Here is a 19,202-nt window from a genome sequence, read left to right on the forward strand (position 1 = left end):
TGAATTACGGGGGCTTCAACCAAGTGTGTTAAACTAACACAATGCTCTGACAAGTGGGTGAAGTGCATGAACAGGGAGAACAATACAAAAACATGTTCCCCATGGTCTTCTCTGGTCTAGGGAGACTACAGGGCTGCTATAAAATTTAACTGGGTGATGGAGCTACCCCATATGCACTGTCTTTCCCAAGACAAGTACTGCTACATTTCGTAGATAAAGTAAAAACGGAACTTCACAGAATGGAAAGTATGGGAGTTATTCGGCTGAATCGAAGAGTCTACCGAATGGTGTGTGGGAATGGTTGTAGTACCAAAACCAAACGGAAAGATCAGAATATGCGTCGTTTTTACAAGGCTAAATAAGAATGTGTGTAGAGAAAGACATATACTTCCAGCAGTAGATGACACATTAGCACAGCTAAATGATGCTGTGATTTAAAAAAATTTGATGCCACCTCAGGGTTTTGGAAAATCCCCTTACATGGAGATTCGGAACCAGTGACAACGGTCATCACACCATTCGGCAGGTACTGCTTTAAATGCCTTCCTTTTGGGATATCTTCAGCTCCTGAGCATTTTCAACTCTGAATTTCACAGCTCATTGCAGAAACAGCTGGAACCCTCTGCCATGCAGATGACATCCTCATGTTTGGTAAGAACAAGAGAGAACATGATGAGAGACTATGTGGTGTGCTGAAAAAGTTTGAAAAAGCAGGGCTAACTCTAAAGGACAAATGTGAGTTTGCAGTAGAGAGAGTTCATTTTCTGGGACATTCTATCAGTGCAAAATGGATTGAAGCAGACCCAGACAAGATCAAAGCCATTCTCAATATGCCAGAACCAACAAATGTCGAAGGGGTTAGACGCTTTATGGGAATGGTCAACTATGTTGGAAAGTTTTCTCCTAAGCTGCCGACTCTTACAAAGCCATTGAGAGATCTGTTGAGAAATGATTAAACCTGGATCTGGGACGCGCAGCAGAAAGAGGCATTTTCGCAGATAAAAAAAGAACTCAGCTCACCTGGTATCCTAGCACAATACAGTTCAAAAATTAAGACTATCGTGTCTGCAGATGCATCCTCATATGGCTTAGGAGGGGTACTTGTGCAGAAACAACAAGATGGAGACTGGCGGCCTGTATTGTTCATATCCAGAATTTTAACACCCACAGAAACACGATATGCACAAATCGAAAAGGAGGCTCTCGCGGTGACATCGGCATGTGAGTGACTTATTGCATATTTGCTGGGACTAAAGTTTACAGTACATACTGACCACAAACCTCTAATTTTGTTGCTAGGCAACAGACCAATTGATGACTTACCTCCAATAATTCTTAGGTTCCGGTTAAGGATGTTGAGGTTCAAGTATAACATTGTGCATTTTCCAGGAAAACAACTTCCAATTGCCGATGCTTTGTCTAGGGCCCTGTCTGGACCTGAAAAAACTATTGAGAGTGAAACATTGGAGGAAGAATGCAGAGTTTTTGTGGATCAGCAGCTCCCTGCAAAAAAAACTAAAATAATAGAGATTAAGAACATGCAGGAAAATTATCCAATTTTTAAACAACTGAGGGAGTACACACTAAAGGGCTGGCCAACGCATCGAAAAACTGTTCCAGAACATCTCATGCCATATTGGTCACACAGAGCCGATATTCATGTAGCGGATGGGATCCTGCTTAAAGGAGAAATAATTTTTATCCCAGGACCCATGCGGAGTGAGATACTTGAGAAACTCCATCATGGTCACCAAGGTATGACAAAGTCCATTGCGAAAGCACACCATTCAATGTGGTGGCCAGGAGTGACACGTGACATCAGGGAGCTGGTGGAGAGATGTGACATCTGCTGTCAACATTCACAGCAGCCCACAGAACCATTGATGTCGACGCCGTTACCAGCAAGACCCTGGTAGCGAATGGCAGCTGACATTTTTCAATGGGAGAGAAGTCATTATCTCGTCATGGTCGACTATTTCTCACATTATATTGAAATTGCTAACTTGCCTAAGCTTGTAACTTCTACTACAGTGGAATGACTGAAAGTTATCTTTGCCAGGTTTGGAATTCCAGAGACACTTGTGACCGATAATGGTCCTCAATTTGCTTCTTCAGAGTTTGCACAGTTTTCTCAAAACTATGACTTTGAACATGTCACAAGCAGCCCAAGATTTCCTCAGAGCAATGGAGAGGCAGAGAGAGTAGTGCGTACAGTGAAACAAATACTGAGCAAAAATCAAGAACCACAGAAAGCTCTTCTGGCCTACAGATCGACTCCTTTAGCTCATGGATTCACAACTGCAGAGCTCCTGATGGGGAGCAGAATAAGATCTACAGTTCCTGTATAAAAAAAAAGTCTCAGTCCGAGATGGCCAGACCTAAAGGCTTTCCGAAGGAAAGTCTCTGAAAGAGAAGCAACAGGAAAAGTATGGATCCAGACACAGAGTAAAAGACTTACCAGCCATCATTCCTGGTCAGAAGGTTTGGATCAGGACATCTAAGACCACAGGGACTGTTCAAGGTTTCGCATCCACTCCTATCAGGTAGAGACTGATTTGGGTACATTGAGAAGGAACAGAGCTCATCTCACAGTAATCCCAGAAACAGTCCAGCCAGATATCAGTGGGTCTGTGAATAGGTCAGGTAGGATTTCCCGTCCTCTTAAAAGATTAGACTTGTGAGTAAATAGATGTTAGTAAGACCTGCTGTCAAGAAAAGGGCAGAATAAGCCCTTCAGTAGTGTCTAAAGGCTCAGGTAGTCTATCCTGGCCTTTAGTCTAGTAAAGAAAAAGAAAAAAATATATATTCATACAATGTCTAAAATGTGTTCAATATGTTTGGAAAAGTAATGTGTTTGTCTTAAGAAGGAAAAAGAAAAGAATTGCTTGAGAGCTGTTTAAGTTAAAGGAAAATATGTTGTTGTGTTGATATATATATATATATATAACTAAGATAATAGAAAAATAGAAGAACTTGATTTTGTAGCTAAAAGAGGGGGATGTAGTAGAACCCAGCCTGACATAGAGGGTGCTATGGATTGATTATATAGGGTGAGTGGAGAATGTAGAAGGAGAAGAATAAAAAACTAATATGTTCAAGAACTGTGCTGTGTGTCTTCCTAAATGTGAACATATAAGATAACCATCTGTTACACACGGAGCATACCGTTATAGACAAAGCACATAAAAGGCGTATTAACATGATGTTTATCAAAGTTATGGTACAGTATATTACAGTTTAGTTCAATACAGTACACAATTATACAGAATAGTGCAATATGCACTGGTATGTGGATGTAAACAAACAAACAATCATGTACATTCTTATTTAGACATAGTACTTTTAACAAACCGATGTGGTAAACATTTACCACTATTTTTTTTATTCACTATTTTTTAATTTTCTTTTTCATATTTATACTACTACCTCTACAAACACATGTTCTATATTAAAAGTCTAATTTTTTGCATTCTACCTCTACAAACCCATACCCATTTAAACATAATTTAATTTGCACAATCCTGTATACAAACTCTACATACATACAGTATATTATTCATCTATACAATAGAGAAATAAAGCAGCTAGACACAGAATTACAGGATATATCATCAGAGGCCAAATTTGTGTGTGTGTGTTTGTGTGTGTGTAGGTACATGTTTATACTACATTGTGGGGACCAAATGTCCCCACAAGGATAGTAAAACCTGAGATCACCTACCTCGTGGGGCCAAACTATTTTGGTATGTTTATTTTTTAAACATAACACTTTTTTTTTTTTTTTATGTAAAAATGCAAAAAAGGTTTCTGTAAGGGTTAGGTTTGGGGGTAGGGTTAGGGGATAGAAATATAAAATCCATAAAATGCATGGATGTCTATGGAGAGTCCCAACAATGATATAAAACAAGTTTGTGTGTGTGTGTGTGAGAGAGAGAGAGAGAGAGAGAGAGAGAGAGATAGAGAGAGAGAGCACATCTGGGCAATAACAATGTGATTTCTGATGGTATAAGATATAATACCATGCTACTTTGATATACAATTACCATATTTATGTAACATTCTGTTGTTGCATGGTGCTTCAAAGTACTTTAAAGCATACCATGTTACTACCATAGTAAATTGATATATGATTGCATATTCATATAGCCTACCATTGTATTAACATAGTGCATCCAGGAAATGGTACATGTCCAAAACAAATGGTAATGCCATGGTACTTTTTATGTGTTTTGTTTTGGGTAATACGTGTTTTGATACTCTTTTGGTTCGAAAATGTATTTACCTGCAGAAGTCGTTTAAAAGCTGCAAACGTATTGAACTTCTTCATCACTGGCAAATGATAGGACGCATTTGCAGGTTTCATTTCCATTGTTTGTAGATTCACTGCAACCAGTGTTATCTTTATTTTCCTTATTGGCATGTGAGAACACGCACAAATGATTCAGCAGCCTGTGCACAAGCTTTCTGAGCCATTCAGATTGAATTGCGAACCGATTCAAACAGCTTTCCTATCACATGTGACCAAATAATTGTAAAGAACCGACTCAGATGAGCAATTAATTTGAGAACGGACATCTTTCGTTTTTATTTAAAACAATAGTAAACACTACAAGACATGATGTAGTGGTGTAGCTTTTCTCAAAATCAAAAATATAGCTTCACTACTGAAAAGCTGCTTGATTTAAAAACTAGCAAATCTTGCTACTCAGAAATTTAGTTAAGCTCCATGACTCCAGCCAAGTCTCCTAAACAACCAAATTGGCCCGGTTGCTAAGGAGGGTAGAGTCACATGGGGTAACCTCCTCGTTGTTGCGATTAGTGGTTCTTGCTCTCAGTGGGGCACGTGGTAAGTTGTGTGTGGATCGCGTAGAGTAGCATGAGCCTCCACATGCAGAGTCCGCTACAGAGATTGAGGTGAGTAACTGCACCTCCATGAGTCCCTACTAAGTTGTGGGAGTTGGGCATTCCAAATTGGGAGAAAAGGGGATAAAAAGAAAAAATATCTAATAGCTAATATCTTCACTATTTGTAGTGAAGCTACTGCCCATCACTGCATATGCCACTGTACCTATGTGAGTATAGTATCGAATGAGTATGGATATGCCTGGCAGCTGTTTGGCTGCAAATCTGATGGCGCTCTGCCAAGGCAAGGTAGTCACCCTCCCCCACCACGGATGCCACCTTGTCACCCATCACCCGGCTCACATGCTTTTATCCTGCACTGTCTATAGCAGTGTGTTCGAGAGGGCAGGAGTGGAGCAGTTCTGCCACAGTGTCTCCCTTTCTGCTTGCTGAGCATATTCAGCTAGACAGGCGTCCCTGGAGTGGGCCAAGAAGCAGATGGCTTGGGACTGGATCTCCCATCAGCGTGAAAACAGGAGCGCCAACCCTCCAGAGCTTCATCAGCCGCCCTGTCGCTTGCACACACACACCCTCCTCCTCTACCCCTTTTAATTTGTTGTTTTAAAGATCTGCCTGAGGATATTCTAGGGATTATTGATGTTCCTCCTCCTTGTGGCGATACAGCAGAGTTGTTAACAGGTGTTTCAGAGACACCCTTCTGTTACAGGTCTACTTACATGAACATGTTATAACATGTTATAGTGCACCCATTCCTTTTTAACATGTGCTGTAGCACCAGTACATAAGTAAAGTGCTAAATGATAGGTAACAAAAGATTCAGAAAGTATTCAGACACCTTCATTTTTACAAATTGTTTTATGTTGCAGCCTTATGCTAAAATACTTAAAAAACAATTCACATCAATATACACTCCATACCCCATAATGACAAAGCAAAAACCAGATTTTTGTCACATTTGTCACAATATCACATTGACATACGTATTCAGACACTTTGCTATGACACTTGAAATTTAGTTCAGGTGCATCCCATTTCTCTGGATCATCTTTAAGATTGGTTGATTTGTTGGTTGGGTGGTTAACTTTATTATCCACATTGTGGAAAATTGTCTCTGGCTTCACCATAAAATACATCACAAACAATATATAAATATACATTAAAAAGGCATGCAAGACAAGACAGAAGTCACCAATCCCTTCCATTTAAAATGTTAACAGTAATGAGCACAAAAGATAACTGATAAACGTTCTTCATTGCACGTGGTTGCCTATAACATCTCCCTGATGGCAACAGGTGAAACTCTCCATGAAGAGGGAGAGACACATCCCCTACTATCACTAAAGCCTTTTGCTTGACTTTACATGTATATAGATCATTAAATGTCTCTGTGTCTTGCCGATTATCTTACTGTCTTCATTTACAATCTTGGTCATCTTGACCCTGTTTTTAACACTTAAATTACCATACCACAAGGTCATGTTAAAAGTTAAAACTCTATTTACTGTATTAACTGTATTAACTTTTAAACTAAATTCTTATAGACCATTTCAATTATGTTTTTACTCACACCAATGAGATTTAACCTCCTGATCAAATACAGCCTTTGTTGAGCTTTCTTACAAATGCTGTCAGTATTCTCTATAAAACTAAGTTGAGCATCTTATGTGTGTCCCCGAATACTTAAAATTAGAAAACAAATTCAATTGGATTCCCATGAAGTATTACTGGTTCCAACTTCAAAATATTCTGCTTATCTCCAGTAATGGTGGCTCAGCGGTTAAGGCTCTGGGTTACTCAAAAAGGGCTTTCATGTGCTCTTGGTATGTGCGAAGCACTGATCTATATGTGGTGCGAAGATGTTTCTACATTTTGATTGGAGTTCACCTGTGAAAATTCAATTGATTGGACATGATTTAATGCTAAGTTGTTAAAAATCTGGTTTTTAATTCATTTACGTCATTATGGGGTATGGAGTGTAGATTGATGTGAAGGGGTCTGAATACTTTATGAATTCACTGTATACAGTATATATATTTACATATATACTCACAACCACTTTAGGTACACCTGTGCACCTACATATTCATGTGATAATCTAATCAGCCAATCATGTGGCAGCAGTGTAATGCTTAAAATCATGCAGATATGGGTCAGAAGCTTCAGTTAATGTTCACATCAACCTTCCGAATGGGGGAAAAATGTGATCTCTGTGATTTCAACAGTGGCATGGTTGTTGGTGCCAGATGGGCTGGTTTGAGTAGTTGTATATGAGAATTAATATGAGAATAAAACAAACAATATATTGAGTTCTTAAACCACTTTTTGTTTTGTTTAATAAATGCTTTATTCATCTGCCACAATAATGCATTTAATTTCAAACTGAATTTCAATCACGTATTAAATATTTATCATAGATATTATGAGTAAACTCTAGAGACTGTTGTACGTTAAAATCCCAGGATATCAGCAGTTAGAGAAATACTCAAATCAGCCCATCTGGCACCAAAAATCATGCCACAGTCAAAATCACTGAGATAATTTTTTTACCTATTCTGGGGGTTGAGGTGAACATTAAGTCAAGCCCCTGACCCGTATCTACATGATTTATGTTTCAGTTTTATGGCTAAATCTATCAGCATGCACGAAATGTGATAAAAATGTTGCCTAGTAGGTAAACTATATGCATCAAATACAAGTCCTGCCACCAGATGTTGTTTGGATTAATATAATTGAGATGGCCATACCATTCAACCACAATAAAGCTGCCACAATGGGAAAATAGCATACGGTTTAGATGAATGGAAATATGGTATCATAATTCACCTGAAAGGGCTGATGGAAGATATCTTCATTTTTATTTATTTATTTATTTGCACTTTAAAATGTTAGCTGCAGGCCATGGCTTAGAAATGAGCTCAACCTAAACATAAAACAGAGAAAAGCAGAACATCAATGAATTGGAATGAAATAGAGGGAGCCCTTAAAAACATTTACCATGGTAACAGTTTCTGCCAGGATGCCATAATGAAGTTATTGTTGTTATTCTGTGAAATCATAATTACATTTAAATGAGATAATTAAAGAGAAAAGAAAAATAATGAAAATTCTTTCATCATTTATTCACCCTCATGATGTTCCAAACCCGCATGACTTTCTTCTGTGGAACACAAAAAGAGATTTTGGGTAGAATCTTAACCTAAGTGGTCCATCAGATGCATTGCATCTTTTTTTCCATATAATACAAGTAAATGGTGACTGAGGCTGTTAGTACCTAACATTCTGCCTTTTGTGATCCACAGAAGAAAGAAAGTCACATGGGTTTGGAACAACATGAGGGTAAAAATGACAGAACTTGGGTAAACTATTCGAGTTACGTCAAACATAGAGGCTTCCAGAACCTTAATGTAACATTGTTTATATTTGTATTTTTTTCTTTATGGTAGCTGCACTCTTGCGTTTCAGGAAACAAAAATAAGCAACAAATATGATAGTGAACTTACTGGCAAAACACAATATGAGATAAATCTTATTTGTTTGTGTAGATGTGATTTTGCAGGCCATCTCCAGCACAGAACACGATTCATTTATGCCCTTTCTCGCACACTGCTCTACATTCTCCCTTTTCCTTATAATAACGTAAGTACCGATTTTCCCGCACAGTTATTTGAATGACAATAGACCATAGCGGAGACACATAACAAACAGCTATATAGATGGATATCATCATCTTTCACTAAAACACACTGTGGAGAACAAGAATGAAGCAATGAAATACTATCTGCATGTGTGCGACAGCCAGTCTGACTCTGATGGTTCAGCTGAGCAGGACAAACTTTTTGTGATCAGGAACGGCTCCAGTTCTAGGATGTAGGGTGGGTCACAGGTATGGTGGGGTTCTGATTTTCAAGGCCCCAAGTAACAGGCAAAAAAAAATCTAACATATCTTGATAATTCTTTATTTTCTCATAAATTACATAAAAGTGATTTAAAGGGCACCTATTATGGCATTTAAAATGTTCCTAATATTGTTTTGGGAGTCCCCAACAACAGTTTTACTTGCATGCAATGACAAAAAACACTTTTGTTGTCTTATAATATGCATTTATGTTTACCTAATTTGCTCACCGACTCCCAAATGATTCGTTCAACGACTCATTTTTCCAAACCCCTCTGTGGAACGCTCTCGCTCTGAGAGAGGGAAAACACAGGAAAACTTATTCAGGTAACAGGGTTTTTATTCTTTTTACAGAGTACACAATGATGTCTTTCGTGGGAACACTGGGTTCACTTGTCATTCTCTCTCTCTCTGAGGCTCTGCCGCTGCTGCTCTTTTATGCCACTCTCCCCATGCTTACTGAAATTAGACACAGGTGTTAGACATAATTTAGCTCAGGTGTAAGCGCCCTTACCGCTTTTCTCTCCCGGAGGGCGCTTGACCACGCCCCCGCTGCCACACCCTCTTTTGCGTGACGCTAATCTGTGGTGATTGGTCAGTTGACCCAGTCAGTTGTGATCTTTGCAGAGATTGTCGGAAACGGAACGCCCATCACCGCATTGTAGTAAAAAAATCAAAATCAGAGAAGGAATTTGAGTTGATTTATGTTAGCGATCATAGGCCAAAGTTCGGTGGTAAACACCCAATCAGTTATTGTTTGCGTTAGCCCAACGCATAAACATATTGGTAAAGCACTGCATTACTACAAGTTATTCTTTATGACAACTCCAATAACATCGACAAACATTTCACATATTTCAAAAAAATTGACATTGGAGACCTAGAAGCTGCGCTGAGCGTAACTTACACAACACACACAAATACTTATTAAGCATGCTAAAAAACACATAAAAGCAACAATTATTAATAATACTTACAGGTTGTGATTCGGAGGAGGAAGCTGATCCAAATAAACTTGGTACTGAACCTTCCTTCAGTATCAACTGAAAGAAGAATCCACACTTGAAAGCATTCATGTTTGTAAAGCAATCGTCATTAAAATGACACGAACACAGCACAAGGTTCGGGCTATACTTGTGTGGTATAGTTGTAAATATAAGCTCTAGCCACTGATTCTTCACATGCTCGTCCCTGGGCAGTGAAAAAAAGGTCGCTTTTGATATGCACTTCAGAACACAGCGTATTGTTGTCGACAGTCGACATGATGTTTTCAAGTTTTCCCTGGTGTCTGCACGCGCAATGAGTGGGCGCGGACAATTTGATAATTTTTCGTCTTGACGTCACAACGAAAAGGAAAATGACTCGTTGGAAAAACGATTCATTAAATTGACTCAGAGTCGACTCCTACTTTTGAGAGACAATAACTTTGTTTACGGTGAACTTTCATATATAAAACTGTGCAGGATGTTTTTGTTCACTTAAATCTATGTTACACACTACATGAAAGGTAATTTTCAAAATTCCATAATAGGTGCCCTTTAAAATAATATTTTTTTTATTCATCCTAAAAGCCATTGTAGCCAAGAAGATTAAAAATTTTTAATAAAATAAAATATCAAAATAAATTCTAAATGAACACAAGGAAGAATGGTATTATATACCATTTTATATACAACTAATACAAAAATCCAGTAATGAAAAAGCAACGTTTGCCTACATATATTTTTACAAAACAATTGTAAACAAAAAAAAAAAAAAGAAAAGAAAGGGTTATAGCATTGTTATTTTTGTTATTGCCAACTGTGCCCACCCTAAGAGACCTATGGCCTACCTTAGATCTAGAGCTGGAGCTGGGCCTGTATCAAGCTTGAATTTATGCACTCTCTCTATTTTCTCAAAATATCAGCATGCCAAACTGATTCATAATACATTTGCTTTGTTCCAAATGTAAAAATAAACCTTGTGTTCAGCTGGTGAACTGTTATCATATCTGAACAAAATAATGTGCCAGGCATTATTTAATCCAGTGCAGCTTCAAAATACAACCTCGTTCTTTTTACAAGGTTTGATTTCCAAAATAACCACTAAATGAGAATTGTATTCTAACATACTGCAGTGCATATCAACCAATGAGGAGAGGAGGATGCTTCTGCACCAAAATCTTAATTTTGCCACAAATGTCACATTTTCTCTATTATTTATGCATACGCTTAGTCAAATGGTTGGCCAGTGTCATATACTGACAAGAAAATTCAGCCATGCAATCTTTAGCCTTTATCGTCCATCCACACTGGAACATTCTGTCAGCTGAAGCATATGCCCCAAATGCACATGATGCTATTTATTTGTGCGATTTCCAGAAGTCCTTTCCAGAACTCTTCTAAACAAGCCTGGGTTGTCCTAGTTCAGTCAAACATCATCTTTCAGTGGGGAATACATTTAAATATCAAAACAGAGACCGTGAGACATGCTCATCTCCAACTAGAGGATTACACTTCAAAATTTGTGTTTGACTTGCCACAGTAAGTTTTCATCATTTAACATCAGGGCTACAGAAGTGCTGATGAGGCACAAGCCGTCTGGCTGAGCAAATGAACCTTTAGCTGCCGGTGGGAGGTTTGGGAAGATGTGCAATGACATCACTAGAGCTGCTTTGAGCTGGTTATTAAACACTACTGGCACATTTCAGTGAGGAAAATAATCTAAAAGTGTGACAATGATTTTGCCTGGTGGGACACATTCCTTGTCATTGTTTGATGGTTTTGGAACAGCATTTCTGTCAAACAAACATACTGTAGAGTTAAATTTAATAACCATTAGTTACATTTCTGTCATGAATAACTGCCCCTCATGCTGTTTGCTCACCCACTCACTCACCCATAACACATGCAAAAGGAGATTTTTAGCAGAACGCTAGGGAATGATAGCCTCAGACCCCATTCTCTTACACTATATGGAAAAAAGAACAGCAACAACATTCTTTAAAATGTATCTTCTTGTGTTCCATGGAAGAAAGTAAGTCATTAGAATGACATGAGGGTGAGTAAATTATGACATAATTTTCATTTCTAGATTAACTAATCTTTTAACTACCCTCAATAACCCCTACAAAATGGAAATGATAATCCAAAACCTAACCTTGAAGGGGTTGATCACCCAAGAATGAAAATTCTCTCATCATTTACTAACCCTCATACCATCCCAGACTTTCTTTCTCCTGCTGAATACAAAGATTTTTAGAACTAATTTCTCAGCTCTGTAGGTCCATACAATGCAAGCGAATGATGACCAAAATATTGAAGCTCCAAAAGCACATAAAGGCAGCATAAAAGTAATACATACAGTGGTTGAAGCCATGTCTTCAGAAGATATATGATAGGTGTGGGTGAGAAACAGATTAATATTTAAGAACCAGTATTTTTTTTTTTTACTATAAATATCCACATGCACTATCATGTTCGCATTTCTCTTATCTTGTTTTTGGCGATTCACATTCTTTGTGCATATCACCACCTACTGGGCAGGGAGGAGAATTAATAGTAAAAAATGACAAATATTGATCTGTTTCTCACCCACACCTATCATATTTCTACAGAAGACATGGATTTAACCACTGGAGTCGTATTAATTAATTTTATGCAGCATTTATGTGCTTTTTGGACCATCAAATTTCTGGCCAACATTTACTTGCATTGTATGTACCTACAGAGATGAAATATTCTTCTAAAAATCTTTGTTTGTGTTCAGCAGAAGAAAGAAAGTCATACACATCTGGGATGGTAAGAGGGTGAGTAAACTATGAGAGTATTTACATTTTTGGGTGAACTAACCTTTTAAAGTCTGATAGGTTAAGAGGAGTGTTATTCTAAGACCAACAAGGATGTTCATTGAGAGGTGTGACCTACTCGGCAAAATCACAGTAAGCAGCTGCACAAGATATTAGGCAGAAAGGATATTATGATTACATCATGCAAACCACATGACATGTAGTCCAGAGCCACATACATCTACCAAACATGAATGTATGTATTTGGCTGTATGGCTGTAATTTTATTAGCACAGTAAATTTTCTATTCACAATTGATGAATGACCACAATGACCTTTCAATATATTCATGATTAATGATCTTAATCATTATTGCTCAGTTCAAAATAATCAACAAACTCCTAGGCTTTCACAAGTGTGGTCTTTAAATCTGCTTGATAGACTAATCCTGATCTCTTTACCACATGAACCATATGATCCCATTTAGAATTGGCTAATTATCATGAATGAAATATAAGGCATTGCGTCTACTGATAATTTCCAAAGAGCCTGCAAAATATAAAGCCTTTAAGTCAAGTGAAAAGAGATTTCAGTTGGTCCATGCAGATTAATGTAAGTTAGTGCATCCAAATGGCTAGAGCTCATAAAATGTGAAAAGAAATGAGCACAATCAAAGATTTGTTTTTATGATATAGGAAATTTAGGCAGTGAGGTTTATATATTACCATATTCCTTACTGACATTGTAAATCTGTAAGTTCAAATGCTTTTGTTGTACAGGCAGTGTTAGACGTGACATATGCGTTCTGACAGAACATGTGCTTGTCAATAAAAATAGCATGCCTTCATGTGGTTCTCTGATTATTCGAATCAGATATTCTGTGATATTGTCCTGAGATACTGGTTTAGAGATGACAGTGGTCAAGAATTGTTTGACAGCATGGGGACTGGGGCAGAGGAAACCAGCAGGAGAACCTTGTGTTCTCCTAATTAAAGTTTGTTCCTTTCTTCGCTGTAATCAGACCCTTTAATCTCTGTTTGAATCGCCTCTGACAGTTGCTGCCGGGCACACGTCAGCTGCGTTGGTTCAAGGCCTCTGATTTATCAAACAGACCACTAGTGGCACTTTCGCAATTTCCCTCGAGGCGATCCCTCAGAGAAGCTGTCAGATGCAATCTTGCGGTTTGCTCCATGACACAGACTGGTTTTTGCTTTCCTTGGATTCTTCAAACACTGCTGTAAATATGGAAAACTTTGGCTACAGGTATCACATGCCTCCGCAAATGCAACATTGATAGAGTGTATGATTTGGAAGCACAGCCACTGTGCTCTTTCTGGCAGACATCATAAACTTCACAAATGCCAGAGGTTTATTAGCGTTTTTATGTACTACTTGTTGCAGCTATTTTTATGGTGCTTGCACAGAGCCTAGCAACAACAGTAACTAAAGAAATCATACAAAAGTCAAGAGGATTAAACTGTTCACTATCAACAGCAGTCTATGCTTGATGTGTTTTTTTTCTTCCTGTCCTCCGTATGGGTGAATTTTCTTTCATTGCGCATGAGTTGAGATTAAAATGAAAAGGGAATTGCAGCCTGACGAAGTGAAACAGTCTAATAAGCTTCAAATACAGTCTTCTTTAATATACAGCGAGTCTAAATGCCTACACTGAGGGACGAACGTGGCAGGAAATAACAATTAAAAGACTGCTCAATTAATATTGAGTTGAAGCCTTACGATCTATACATTAAATATTTTGAGTATTGTACATATTCACAGTGATAGGATAGGCATATATTTAACCCTCATTCTGATGGGATTGACTTTACTGTCTTTATGATTGTGGTCCCAGAGACCCCAATGATGTACATGTACAAAAAATTATTTCAATTTCAAAATTAAGCTCTTATTTTCCTATAAGAATATTTGTATATGTTCCTCTGACTTTATCAAAAACCAGTGAAAAGGAATTATAAATTTTCTTGGGCTTTATACAAAATAGCAGTGTAGGCCTAGGACTATTCACAAATGAACAAAAAATAAATAAATAATATAAAAAAAAAATATATATATATATATATATATATATATATATATATATATATATATATATATATCTCACTAATTCACTGTTTACTATGTATTTGACCCCATGCAAAAACACATTGTAGAAAAATACAATAAAACAAAATACCCAGTGTGTGCACCCATTCATTGCATTTCATCTGGAGTCTGTAAGACCACAAACTGAAGTAATGTGAATGTAATCCTTCATGTAATACCTTTGACACAGGTTGTCAAGTTGAAAGTTATATACTGTATATTCATATCCTATTCAGGTCCTAATAAGATTAGGTCATGAAATATCATCCCGATATTAAATGATAAGTATATTATTTGAGCTATTAAAAAGACCTTGGGTTTTCTAAGACTGTAAACAGAACATGAGGGTTAAGTCAAATGCCAGTAAAAATAAGCAAATATGAACCGTAAGAATGCAGATCTCTCAATTGTGCAGCTTAAGAATGATGTTAAATTGTTTATAAGAAATGGGAAGCTTGCCGCTTAAGGTGTTTCTGAGGTTTAAAAACAATATTTCCTTCTGACAGAAACCAAGTGAACACTTTTAGCTGTTCTGGAGCTAAATGTCATGAATTAAAGGATCTCCAGTCAAGCAGGAAGGAATGGCAGTATGGTATGAGAAATGAGAAACAGAGGCCTGTATATTATAGAAAGAATTCACTGTAAAAAATTACAAATATATTTTTTTATATTAATCTGCCTGTATATTTTATGATTCACTAACATTTATAGTTACATTAATTAATATACTAACATTCTTGAACAATAAAAGTCTGCTTTTTACTTTAAAATGTATTGTTAGTAAATACAAATGACTACATGATGACTTAAAGTTCATCAAGGAGCAATAATTATTACACATGAAGAGACAGTACACAGTGTTACTCACAAAACACAATCAGGTTAACATATGTGACACTGAAGTAATACAATAAACTTGGGCTGGCAATCGATACAAATTTTTAATCTAATTAATTACATGGTGTCCCGATTAATTAATCGTGATTAATTACGTAATATATATATATATATATATATATATATATATATATATATATATATATATATATATATATATTCAGATAATTAAAGTGCATTACATTCTTTTGGCAGAAGAGTTCATCATTAATAAGACAATACAAAAAGCGGCTTTAGAATACAATGTATTGTTTACTACCATATTATTGATCATAAGTCATTCACTGGCATACAGTTCACAGCAATACCCATTTCTCAAGTGAATTTGTCAATCAGTTCGAGATTTATTATGAGGGCTTGTTTAAGGACCCGTCAATGAACACCTGCGTCAGACATGCTTGTGTAGCATCTTGGATGCGTTGCGTCATAAACATAAAATGTTTAGGTCACTGTGTCAATTTAAATATAGTTTAATACTTAGAAAACATCTTGAGATCTCTTAGTTCGGATTTGTGCTCCATCAAGTGTTTTGAACGCAAGAACATAACGCATGTTTGTGTTGTTCTGCTCCTCAAGGGTGTTTTTCTTCACTATATAAACTGCGCATTGCCACGCAGCTGAAGTTTCACTTACTGCCCTCTGGAGTAAACAGGTGGTACTACAAGCTTGCATTTGTCAGGAATCTTCCATATTACGGTCCGGGGACATTGCGATTAATGGCGTTAATTTTTTTTTAATCGACATTCCTACAATAAACATTAATTAAACTACATAAAATATAACACGAACACCCCAATGTACATAACTGATATTGAAAATAAGATGAAACATAAATTCATTCAATATAATGAAATATAATGGGTCACACAGGGACTTCTGGGAATGACCGATTATTGTTTGTCACCATCATTTTACAAATGTTTTACTATAAAATTCTAATCTTGTATTTTTTTGTTACCGTAATTATCTGTTAAACAATAAAATATTTTTACCAAAGCATTTTTACATTCTTACCTTTAGAAATGACTGACATTTTCTACAGTTACTGGAGTCATGTGAGAAATCAAAAAGTGGAGATCAAACTGGCTCTTTGTGAGTGAAATTTCATCAATTGTCAGGAAGACGGTCTTAATGTGTGCGGATCAATGAAATACTCTATAACGCTGTGGCACACTGTGCCTGGTGGAGTTCCTCTGCGACAAGCTCATAAATTCACAAGCTCAATGCCTTGACAGTTTCTGAGACATCTAGAATTAAACACTCTAAACACAAAACTAAGGACACTAGCACTTGTTTTGAATGTGTTAGCACTTTAGGAACAAACACCATGGAAGCCCACACATGTACAGTACCCTCTAATGATTCTATACAAGACAATTAGCCCTCTAATGAGTTTATTTAATCCATAACGATAACATCTGGCATGGATCTTGATAAAACTAAAAGGGAAAGTTTTTAAAAATTGCTCAGCTCTGATGCTGTGCTTATGCAAAAAATAAAATAAAATAATGCTTTTAGATTTTATAGACTCAATTTGTGGATTTAATAAATTGTGTTTGATAGAAATGGGTAAATATTTCAGAGAATAACAAGATTTATGTCTCCATTAAAAAGAGAACAGCCTCATAAAAGCCAGATATGGAAAAAGACATGTTATTTCATAAACAGCTAGATAAAGATTTCCCCATGAGAACCCATTTGTGAGCCATAGACCAAAACTGATATCAAAATTTGTACCAATTGTACAGCTTGTGTTAGATGAAGAAACATCCCCACTATATATTGGTAATGGATAACCTTGCTTTGCATAATTAAACTCTACTATCCATTGCAAATATGCATTCATACACAGTACTGATGTTCTCTTCATAATATGTCCAAAACTGCCCTGATCTCTTCATTCAAATGAACAGAAATGCATTTGATTGCCCATAGCCTTTGGGTGTGTTACTGTTGGCCAAATCCCATTATTAGATTGTTCAACTGACAATTTAGACTGCAGACGCAACTATTAGGATATATTTTTTTTAAACCAAATTGAGGTAGACAGAAGCAGCATGTTCTTTCCAATTTTAAGTGAAGGATATTCATGATGCTTGAAGAAAACAGCTCCTGGTAATGGTCCTTCCATCATGCTCGATTCCTCTACTCTGATCTCTGTCAGGCATTGTATTTGATGATAAAGTGCATTCAAGCGCGTCCCACAATATTGGATCCAAAGAAATGACTACAAAATTTCGATGAAACTATCTGTCATGTACAAACCACTCAGGAAGATGCTCTTGGCTCCTCGGGCTTTCAGCCCGTTTCCTGCATTGTCATTTCGTTTGGCTCTCTATTGAAATCTCTAAATTGCTTTAACTGTGGGGCAGAGACAATTTCACTCAGTCATACGGAATCTCGTTCAAAATCAGAAAGGCTTGGTCAGAACTGCCAAAAAGCTAAACTGAGTCTGCTTAAATTTATGAGACACTAATGTATAATGAATCTATAACACCAGGAAAAAGAGGAACACCATTAGATCTAAATATGATACATGCTTAGTAGGGTTTCAAAGGAGATAACACCCATTTTATATCTACAATCTCCCTCCTAGGACCTGTTAATGACTGAGGCAGTTTACTGATGAAGAACTGATGTCGCAAACTGTGGGCCTGTCTGGCGATGATAATTTAACTGTTTCCGTTTTTTATTATCCACCTCCTAGCAATTACTGTGACCTCTTTTAAGAGCTCTCTGTGCTGTGACCTAATTGCTTCCAGAGGACAGAAGAAACACTTAAAAATGAACCAGATCTGCTCATTACATATCAACTTAACATATTGGTATTTTTTTATTTTTACATATTTTATGCATTTGGCAGATGCTTTTATCCAAAGCGACTTACAGTGCACTTATTACAGGGACAATCCCCTGGAGCAACCTGTAGTTAAGTGCCTTGCTCAAGGACACAATGGTGGGGATCGAACCAGCAACCTTCTGATTAACCATTATGTGCTTTAGACCACTACACCCCCACCAACTCTATTGGTAAGATCTCGTTACTAGTGGCTTCCGGAGGCTAAAGTGAGCTGTGTGAAATGTCCACAGAGTGGCGCCAGAAGCAAGTTGTATTTTTAGTTGTAAATTATGTAATACAACAGTCAGCAGGAATGCATATTTTATAAACCATATGCCCTAACCCACATCCCAACCCAAAACCCAACTGTGAGTGGAGTAAAAATTACATTTTAGCATGAAAATGTAACTCTGAATCACACTCAGAATTGTTTATGTGATTACTTCATGGTTCCTATGGGACCAGAACCCATGTCTTACTGCGCTAGAGGTAGGTGCATTTCTAGGGTTTCAATCTTAGGGGAGCTCAGCCCCCAATGACACTTAATAAATGACAGTTTCATTCCTAAATACATGATTTGTCATTTTGCAGTATATGTAGGAAATTATGACCACTCAAGTTAAAATGAAGACTCCAGTCATATCAGTAAACTTATAAAAGCTGTTTTATTCTACATGGAGAGGGTCCGCACATGGGGGCTGCCATGTTAGAATCACATGACCAGCCGAATACTGCTCGCTTATTCTCAGTAACTGTTGCAACTGTTATTTGACACTTTCAATCATTGATTAAAGTAATCATGGGTGACTGTGAATATAAAATTTCTACAATGGCATCTG

This window comes from Xyrauchen texanus, chromosome 14 (assembly GCF_025860055.1).
Source record: "Xyrauchen texanus isolate HMW12.3.18 chromosome 14, RBS_HiC_50CHRs, whole genome shotgun sequence".
NCBI classification, from domain to species: domain Eukaryota; kingdom Metazoa; phylum Chordata; class Actinopteri; order Cypriniformes; family Catostomidae; genus Xyrauchen; species Xyrauchen texanus.